We start from the raw sequence: 9,869 nt of genomic DNA, 5'->3' as shown, positions 1-9,869 counted from the left end.
CCCTCTTCAGGATTGAAGAGCAAGCCAAGCAAGAAACCAGCATGAAGCAAGCAGTAGGTAAAAGAGAAAGAAAGAACTCTTTATAACTACCCCTGCGAGAATATAAAAGCCTACAATAGAATTAAATTTTTTGAAATTGTAGCTCACACATATAAATTTTAAGATTTTTGCTGTCCAATTGTTCAGATTGTGATAATGTGTAGTAATGTAGATGGATGCCAACTTTCAGTCAAATATGCAGTCTCCATTTTCAGGGTTGAATTAAGTACTGTAATAGAAATTATAATGACAAACTGGTCACTTGTGTCTGCTGTCCATAGTGCGCTGATTGTCTGTGGTAACCATGTCTCCATTGGTGCTTCATTAATTTAATGCTGGCTCCACTGATGCTCTCTGGTTATTTGTAGCATTGCTTCTGGTAGTAACTCCCAATAGCAATGCCCATCCCTGGATCAGAGACATCTTGGGGGCTACTCCAGTGACAGATTTAAGGTTCATGGGGCCCAACATGGAAGGACATTTAGGGGTACTATATGGTGTAGCTGCCCAATGTGAAAGGACATTTTGGGGTACTATAAGGTGTAGCCGAAATAACTCTTAAGTGACACTAGTAAGGAGATTGGTCTAGAAGTAAACACATAGAAAAATAAGTATATGTTTCTGTCTCATCACCAGAATGCAGGGCAAAGTCATGACATACGAGTAAAGATAGGTAACACATGTTCTGAAAATGTGGCACAGTTCAGATATCTGGGAATGACTGTAACAAATCAAAACCTGATGCAGGAGGAAATTAAGAGGAGACTGAATTCTGGTATTGCTTGCTACCACTCAGTCCAGAACCTTTTGTTTCCTCTTCTGCTGTCTAAAAACATAAAAATTGAATATATAAAACTATAATTTTGCCTGTGGTTCTGCATAGGTGTGAAATTTGGTCTCTGGCATTATGGGAAGAAGGTAGACTGAGGGCATTTGAGAACAGGGTGTTGAGGAGAATATTTGGACTAAAGAGAGATGAAATGACAGGAGCATCATAACTTAAGTATATTAAATATAATTCAAATGATGTCAAGGAGGATGATATTGGCAGGGCATGTAGCACGAATGGGGACAAAGAGAAATGCGTATAGGATATTGGTGAGAGCGCCAGAGGGAAAGAGACCATTAGGAAGACCAAGACATAGGTGGGCAGACAATACTAATAGATCTTAGAGAGATAGGATGGGGGGGTATGAACTGGATCAGTCTGGTTCAGGATAGGGACGAGTAGAGGTGTCTAGTGAACATGGTAATGAACCTTCGTGGTCCATAAAATGCTAGGAAGTTCTTGAAGCTATACAATTGGCAGCTTCTCAAGGAGGGCTCAGCTCCATGAAGTTGGTTAGTTAGTTACATGTTAGGTACAAATCTGACATCTGACTACAAATCTATGCTGTAGGAAAGTAGGCTTTATGCATTCTGCTTGGAATTTCTTGTCAAGTGCTGTGGAACTACAGTTGTCATACAAACAAGAATCATGCTCTTTAATTTCATAGATTCATATACATACTTGTACAGCCATGGCAAAAATTAAGAATTTGTCTGATACAACTACAAACAATTCTTCTTTCAGCAATGCCTTTTACTGACAGCTACAAACAATTTAAGTTCTTATAAATGATTTGTATTGGCACAACTGTAACTGGATTTTCTTTACAGAAACACATTGCATGCCTTACATTGTCTCCCTTGCAAATAGTTTATTTTTCATAATATGCAGCACATGCCCTGTACTTACGACTCAGCTGCCACTGCAGGTTTGAACCTTTCTTCAATGACAATACATGAAGTAATTCTGTCATCTTCAATATGTTCTGCATTTTACATATACAGATTACAATTATTAAATATTTTTAGAATAATACTGACATTTTCATTTTGGAATAAACATGTTTCATATTTGTTAATTCCTGAACAATTAGCATTGTGAATCGCTGACTTAGTTCCTGATTTTCAACACTGAAAACATAATACTGATAAGTGGAAATTAGTGTTACGACCATGGAGACAATAATGTAATCATTATGTTCAAAACATTCAAAATATATTGTCACATGATACTGACCAGACACACGGTTTAGGCTGATAATTGAATTTACTGGATGCTTGTAACTCATAACTGCATGTAACTGTAACAGTCTTACTGATTTACACTCTGTAGATCATTACAATTACAGCACATATAAAGTGTTTTGTTTGTTATTCTGTCATCATAAGTTGTTTTTAGGTAACAGTAGTTAACAATATGACTAATACTGTCAGCTAGGCTGTGCCATAGCTCAAGCGGTTAGTCGCTGGCTTCCCAGTGTGGCTGCCTGGGTTCGATCTTGGGTCTGGTCAAGTGGGATTTGTGGTGGACAAATTGGCGCTGGGCAGGTTTGCTCCGAGTACTTCGGCTTCCCCTGCCAATCTTCATTCCACCAATTGCTCCACAATCACCCTCACCTATCATCTGGGGCTGGTACAATAGGCCAGAAGTGGCTGCAGTACAAGGGACTTAGTCCCACCCTACTAGCCAAAAAAAGACTCTTGCTAACTACTGACTCTGACTTCTGACTGGCTTATCAGAGTCAGAGTCAGAATTAGAGTTAGAGCTACTTTATGACTGACAGTATACCGCCAATCAGTTCTTCTTGGCACTAAACCAGTTGAGGCTCACAACCAGAGCCCCCACCCAACTGAACCATTGCAGTTGTAGTCCTTATGTAGCACCTTCCCAGATGAGAGGATGGGTATCTTTCTTATGAATAGCTTTGGCCTTTGTCAAGTGTATGTATCACACATACGAGTATATAGCACAGGTCTATGTGGTTATGGAGAATGCCTTTTTTTTCCCAGGAAGTGGTCAGTCCGATTAAAATGATAATTTGGAATGAAGAACCTCTCATGGGGTTTGAGATGTGTCTCTGCGAGCACAGCCACATTTATATGTAAGTCTTGCAATTGTTTACTTAGCTCATAGCACTGCCTCCAAATGACATTTGCTTTAAATGCTATTGACTGGCTTCAAGTCAAAGTCAAAGTCAAAGTCAGAGTAAAAGTTACTCTATGACTGGCAGTTTACCACCAATCAGTTTCTCTTGGTGGCAAGCCCCATGACACCCACTACCAGAGATTTTTTCCCCCCAAAACTGAATCCTTGGAGTAATAATCCTTATGTAACACCCTCTCTGATGAAGAGATGGGTTTCTCTTGTATGAATATGCTTGGCCTTTCGTCAAGTGTATATTTTGGACATATATCATGTTACTGAAAAATTTTTCCTGTTGCATGATACACAAGTTTTCTGTCAATACAGGCTTTGCAGAGCAGATCATGCCTATCTTATGTATCTTATGCTACAGCGGCAGCTTAGTCACTTGAACGGTCGTAAGCTTGACCACTGCCAAGTTTACTATGCCATTGCCTGGCAATGGCCACATTTATTTGTTCCACTTTTCTGGCTTCAGCTCTCATGTCACAACATTTTTATATGAAGTAAGGTATGCAGAAAACACAACACCCCAAATATCAGAGCCAACTCTGACATAGTGTACTTACTAGTGTAATTTCGGCTTCCATACTTTTGGACAAGAAAATGGGGGGAGGGGATTAATACCATATTTTTACCCCTAAATTTTACCTAGAAACTTTTTGCTAAATAAATCTGAATAAAAGTGACTAATCATGAAATCTGAACCTTCGCATATAAATTTAAATATTCATAATTCAATCTATTTATTTCTTTTATTATACTGAAGGGAAAGATACGAATTTCATCATAGGCAAGTGCCTCTAGTATGAATAATGAAATTTGATTGTATGATTAGAAGGTTGGACACCTATCATACAGAAACAAGATGTGATGTACACTATCTTCTCTTGAAAGTAGACATCCAGGCAGAAAAAAAAAATAAAGCTCTTTCAATTTTCAGTAATATAAATTCTGCTTTATAGTAAAGAAGACAATACATGTGTTACAAACAAGGACCTCAAAATGGTCTTTTGTAGTGTTCTGTGTCAACATAACCAGGAGGTAGCACAAGTTCAGTATAGCTAGTAGTTTGTCGAAAACCCTGAGGAGGCACATTGCCCCTTACTATAGTAACCGGTTGAACTGCTGGATATGGGGGATCCAAAGGACCTGCAAAATCTTCCACATGCATATCAGAGCTGAAACAGAATTAAAATCTTTACTAATGTAAGAATGAAATGTAGTAACTTTTTTGCATAAAAACATAAATGTTTGTGAAAGATAACTACCATAAAGACATGTAGAGCAACATCTATATATCAGATTCTTGGGAAATCATGTCCTCATGATTTTATTACATGAAAAGACTTTTATTTCAGATTTACATGTTTTCAGGCATCTACATAAAATAAGGACCGCCTTGTATGAAGCCTCTGTCCAGTCACATATTTAATCTTGAAAACCAGTTTAGGATTTTGACAAAACTTAGCATTCAAGGCTTAAACTAAATATTGTTGTCCAAGATTCATCTGGTGAATGCTGATGCAAAGAACCAGTGCTTTATATAGGGGTACAAATTTATTTACATCATATTTAAATATACACACCGAAAAACATTTCAAACAACCATCTTCTTCGTCACAGTATTGGGCAAGTTTGCCTGTGTATTAAAAAAATATTAACTTTTTTAAAGGTATTTCTTAAGAATCTTCTTCCTTTGGGTTGATGTTTTATAATTTCTTGGAGGGATATTATCGGAGCTTATTTTTAATATGTACTTTTCCATTTCATCTATAGTGCTGTATACCAATCTGTGAAACTTCTGATTTGTCATTATTTCTAATTTTTATGCATTCTTTGTATAAAGTGCCCAAAATGAATGCATAATGGAGGTTATCTATCTGTGTGACTACATATTTCATCTCCAAAATTGCTCACAAATTGTGACAAAACTCGATATTTGGAAGAGTTTTATCTTCTGGGATATAAATTTGTGTAGTCCATTGAAAGTCAGCTGACATTTTGGAGGAACATGTCACCCCATCTTCAGGATCAGAGCCTCTGTCTGCTTGGGCAATCATGGAATTGAAAATATTACTCACTTGCTAATGATTGCAGTAGCTTGCACTGAAGATGAATGTGGCTTTTTGTAATTAACTCTTGGTTGAATGATGCCCCCTGGTCCACTTATAGTGCTAATCACTGGAATTGCTGCTGGAGTTGAAATGTTTCTGATGCGAATCAGATTTTGTTGTCTGCGTTTACAGGAACCAATCACATATGAAAATGCTGATGTAAGAACAAATAAAAAAATGACTATTGCTCCAAACCTGAAACAGAAGACACTTATGTTGGTTTCAATATGGCCTCTGAGATATTTTTGTTACATTTTAGTCATTTTAGAATGAAAACATCATGGCGTGCAGTACAATAGTTTAACGTGCATAAAGACACCTGAGGATGGCATATTAGTGCTCAAACATGTAGTGTGGCAGTGAAGAATAAGGTGAAGAAGTGTATACACTGTAAGACGGTCAGCATAAACCATGGACAAGGAAACATGTTTCTTGCTCAGAATATCCTCAGGCCATTTATCATATTTTTTACATTACAATCACTACATAAAATTGTGACTTACTTATTCCTGTAACAGGCTGTGGATGCCCATAGGATTGTGAGATGTTGAGGTTCCCACATTTTCTAGTAAACCGGCTCATAGATGGCAGCAAGGTTGTCAGCCCTACGCACCAGCTGTCCTTTACCCCCAAGAAGATTCCAAGAATATTCCTGGTACTCATTTCTGTTAAGAGGCTGAGTCGACCCCAGGGACATAGTGTGGCTGGAAGGATTAGGTCAATTGAAAGAAATCCAATGACTTCATCAGGACTTGAACCTGTGACCTTCCAGCTTGTAGCATAGTGCCTCAGCCAACTATGCTACCGTGTGTGACTATTTACATAACATTTTAATTTCTCATTGCTTCTTCTTTTTCACCTCCACAATTGAGCTGCAATCATTATTCCCAACAGACTGGACAAAATACATTGTAAAATGAGGCACCGGCCAATGTCAAATAATACTACACCTATACCACGGGCCTCCAAGCAGTTTACTCTATGTATACAAGTCTTGAATATACCGCTATATGTCAGCCGGAATATAACAACAAGATTGCAACAAAATGACTTCATAATTTGCAATATCACATGAAGAGTTTTTAACCATATTTTATAACATAACTTTTGTTTTATAATAATTTTATGATTTATTATATTTTTATACCATGTATTTTATAATGAAACAGTTATAAAGTATCCAGCTTTACTGTCACAATGAAATTGCAGTTCAATAGTGTGTGAATATAGTAATCATGTGTTTTGCCTGATGATGGCTTTAAAAGCTGAAACACGTAGCTAAGGTAATGATGACCTTGACCATTATATTGTTGTGTTATGACAGACTACAATAAAGAATTTTATAATAACACAACAGGATGCAGGAAATGAAAATTAGAAATGAAAACTCTGTAGTGTTTACAATAATAATACAAGTAATAACATGTAATTACATAAAGACATTCTGCCTTTCTTCAAATGATCACTTTCTTATTTTTATCTATCAGAATTATGGAGGGGAAAGTATGGGGCGGGGCGAGAATGTAGACAAGGAAATAGATGTTCAAACCATATAGTATCTAGACTGTACAGTACCAAATGGTAAAATGATTGGTGAACAATGGATTGGAAGGGATTTGGAAGAAAACAGTCTTGGCCTAATTTAGGTACTATCCTGGCATTTTCCTGGAAGGACTGAGGAAAACCACAAAGAACCTTGGTCAGGATAGCCAGTATTCGAGCCAAGATTCAAACGAAGCACCTACTGAGTAGAAGTCTAGATTGTTACTGCTAAACCAGTCTGCTCAGCTGAGGTGGAGTCACTAAGTGAGATGGGATATTGAGTACATAAGAATAATCTGGAGAAGACTATAAGAAGAAAGGGTGCATGGAAACAGAACAGACTGGAAAACACATTTCTAAACTGGTCAACTGTACAAACTTGCATAGGGATGATCACGATTTTAAAATTCATCTTCACAAATGCTGTTGAAATAGCAACTTTGCTAAATAACACATATTGTTCTGTCTTGATTTAATCTCTTCATCGCAAAACATTGAAACCGGAGTCACTTAATAAGGATAATAAATATGTGGAAGAGATCAGCTGGCTACAAGGAGCTGCTAGTCCCACTCAATATGACAACTCCTGATGTAAGAATCACATATACATTACTACAAATGAACAAAAATTATATTCAAGTACATTCAGTTATTTTGTATTCTGTAAATTTTGTTTAATACTGATATATTTAAACCTTTACATCTGAATTTAACAGGTAGCCCCCATAAACAGTTGTGGAATATGGATTTAGACTGTGGTCTTCTGGATTATGACACCATATACTACAGTAGGTGATTACCAATGTTTCACAGGACCTAGCCACCTCCATCTTCAGAGTAGACAGAGGCAGCAGGTTCTCCTGAAAAGTGGTAATAACCTGTGAGACTGCATGGAGGGTAAATGGAGGCAGGAAGTTCCTTCAAAATATCAGTAACCATCCATGGTACAACACACGTTCACAACTACAATATAAATATGCACCCCCATAAAAATGTCATATCCAAGTTTCACACAGTTGATATGAACTGAATGAAATTTATGTCATAATAGTTAACATACTTTCTGTTGGAAAATAAAGTTCTTCTCTCATGCTTTGTTATGAATTATACTTACCAAAAATACCATGTCTCCCAAAGTTCCTTATGCTGTCTATTGACAATACAACAGTGCGGACTGCAGCAATACTGGTACTCAGAAGGGCATCTGAGAATAACCAACAACAAACATTCCAAGTGTTATTTTTACAATCAGAGTAGGAAATAACTGTATCTGTATGTCAGAAGAAGAGTTTATTTCCAACTTCTATCATGCTTACATTTTTTAACACAGGTTACAACAGACAAATGTTTAGTGAACTGTAACATTGGACAAACTAATTACACTGTTCTTCCATTCCTCAGTTGTTTATAATGCAAGAAGCATGTAATGAGATCTTTCTTTCTACTGCTTCCACACACAGAGGATGGTGTCTGAAGCTCATAAGGGAGGTGAGTTATTACAATATTTTAATGCAGAGATAGTGATAGTGATAGTGATGCATTTCCAATGCAGTGGGTTGCTGAAGCCATTAAGCCTGATAAATATCACAGTAGTTGTAACTACAAGCAGATTGGTGTATGGCAATGTTCTGGACCTCTATTCCTGGTTAAAATATAGCAAGCAACTGCGATCATGAAGAGTTCTGTCTTCTGGGATACAATGCAATATGTGCTTCATGCTGGTTTCTTGCTTGGTTTATTCTTCAACCCTGAAGATGGAGGCTACATATTCCTCCAAAATGGTGGTTGATTTTCAATGGACTAAATGGCTTTATATCCCAGAATCTAGAACTCTTCATAACCACCACTGTGATAATTTCAAATCCTACAACTACTGTCAAGACAGATTTTTTCATGGTTTTTTTGGTCTCTCCAGGTAAATGTTCAGATATTACTATATTAAAATAGTGCACAACTGCCTCCTTTCTGATCCCCACCTATTCATTGTATATGAGCATCTTCAGACTGCACTTGATGCTATTATATAGCTTCTGCAGCTGAAAGAGCATCATTTAAACAACATACAAATGATGTAATTTAAAGCTTACAAACCTGAGTAGGTTAGTATAGCAGTAGTGCTAAAGGCATGTACTTGAATGGCACTTGGTTCAAAATTTGGCTGGGATACCAGCTAGCCTGACTAAGTGTTTATGAATTTCCTCGGTTGCTCCAGGCAAATACCAAGACAATACCTCAATTCTTTCCAATCCATTATTCACCAGTCATTCTGCCTCATATATTCTACAGTCTATGAAAGGTAAGTCTTCAACAGTGGCCAAGACACTAAAAAATATGTGAACATTTCTGGATGCAAAGACTGGGAATGACAGTTTAAAAAGAACATTTTTAAGCTTTTGACGTGGAACAGGTTTGAATTAAAAGAGTAAAACTGTCTTTCTACAATTAGTAGCATTTAAATCCACTGTTACATTTTATAATTGATTACACATCTTGAAGAGAATTACTATAATCACACTGTGTTAGAAATTCTGGTACCTTCATGCTCCATACCTGTATGTGACAACAGTGATCAATCTCTTACTAATCTGTATGAGTAGATGAGGAAACAGCCTCCAGATATGGAGGGTAGCTGCAAATGTATTGAACCAGTCATGATCCTTGAATCAGGGGTTGGGGAAGGAGCTAATTACTACTCACCATAATAACTAATATGTTCTAAATGTTGGATTTGGGGTTCTCACAGTGGTGGCTATGAAGAGTTCCATCTTCTGTGATATAACACCATGTAGGCCAGTAAAAATCAAAAGACATTTTGGAGAGACATTAGTGCCTCCACCTACAGGCTCAAAGAGTAAAGTATGCAAGAATCCAGCAAGAAGCAGGAAGCAAGCTTCCTAGAAGCTTGTTACAAATGTTACACAGAGCAACAGACTTTAACAGTGGCAGATTTTTACGAACATGCTAATGAATATTTGGGTTCCATAAATGGCTAAGAATTTCTTTACTGTCTGAATGACTATTACTGGCAGCCTGTAAAGAAGAAATCTGTTCCATGAAGGTAGTTAGTTATACTCAAGACTGTAACCTATATTTGAAAGACTTCTTGTACAACTTTGGACTTACAATAGCAAAAGAATTTCCTACTGGAATTGGTTTCCAATACCACAAAGTAGTAGCAATGAATCAAATCTGGGCCAAAC

General features: G+C 37.1%; 1 long non-coding RNA gene across 1 annotated transcript; it reads right to left on the bottom strand.

Annotated features, from left to right (window-relative positions):
- Nucleotides 1–2,496: 2,496 nt before the first annotated feature.
- On the bottom strand, nucleotides 2,497–7,932 carry LOC111871876. The gene is made up of 3 exons (XR_004513826.1): nucleotides 7,784–7,932; nucleotides 5,095–5,322; nucleotides 2,497–4,191 (listed from the first exon to the last, which is right to left on the bottom strand). It is a non-coding gene; the product is annotated as an uncharacterized LOC111871876 (long non-coding RNA).
- Nucleotides 7,933–9,869: the final 1,937 nt, after the last annotated feature.

Source organism: Cryptotermes secundus, unplaced genomic scaffold (assembly GCF_002891405.2).
Source record: "Cryptotermes secundus unplaced genomic scaffold, Csec_1.0 scaffold1350, whole genome shotgun sequence".
Classification (NCBI taxonomy): Eukaryota; Metazoa; Arthropoda; class Insecta; order Blattodea; family Kalotermitidae; genus Cryptotermes; species Cryptotermes secundus.
The sequence above is the reverse complement of the archived record's forward strand: the minus strand, read 5'-3'. Positions and strand labels throughout refer to the sequence as shown.